Source organism: Aureococcus anophagefferens (assembly GCF_000186865.1).
Source record: "Aureococcus anophagefferens unplaced genomic scaffold AURANscaffold_14, whole genome shotgun sequence".
In the NCBI taxonomy this organism is placed as follows: domain Eukaryota; class Pelagophyceae; order Pelagomonadales; family Pelagomonadaceae; genus Aureococcus; species Aureococcus anophagefferens.
In genome coordinates, this window is record NW_008705574.1 from 942568 (window position 1) to 943438 (window position 871).

The window sequence follows — 871 nt, forward strand, 5'->3', positions numbered from 1 at the left end:
GGCGCGGCGCGCGCGCACCGGGGCACGTGCTTCGAGGGCGGCGCGTCGTCGACGAGGAGCGCGTCGAGCGCGGCGCCCGCGGCGCTCACGCGGCGCGCGTCGGACTGGATCTTGCTGCGCATGCGCTCGGCGGAGTTCTGCCGGGGCCCGTCGGCCTTGGGCGCCGCGGCCTTGGGCGCGCGCAGGCGCTCGGCGGAGTTCTGCCGGGGCCCGTCGGCCTTGGGCGCCGCGGCCCTCGGCGCGGCGGCCTTCCGCGGCGGCGCGCGGCGCGCGACGGTCGCCGGGACCTGCTGCGGCGCGGCGCGCGCGGGCCGCGCCCGGGCGCCGGCCGCCGGCCGCGGCTCGGGCTTGCGGCGCGCGTCCTTGGCCTCGCGCGGCGCGGCCGCCGGCGCCTTGGCCGCCGGCGCCTTGGCCGCCGGCGCCTTGGCCTCGGCGCGCGCGTCGGGCGCGGACGACGCCTCCTTCGAGGCCGGGCGGCTGTCGTGCGTCGTCGGGCTCTCGACCGCGGCCCGGAGCGGCGAGACCGGCTCGACCGCGACCGGAGGCGCCGCGTCGAGGGCGAAGAAGCCCGAGGCCTCGGACTGCTTCGAGCCCGCGCCCTCGTCGTCGGCGAAGCCAAAGGCCTCGGACCGCTCGGTCTTCGGGGCGGTCTTCGGGCAGCTCCGGTCGAGCGCCGCGACCGGAGGCGCGGCGTCGAGGGCGAAGAAGCCCGAGGCCTCGGACTGCTTCGAGCCCGCGCCCTCGTCGTCGGCGAAGCCAAAGGCCTCGGACCGCTCGGTCTTCGGGGCGGTCTTCGGGCAGCTTCGGTCGTCGTCCGCGAAGCCGAAGGCCTCGGATCGCTGCGACTTGTCGTCGGCGAAGCCGAAGGCCT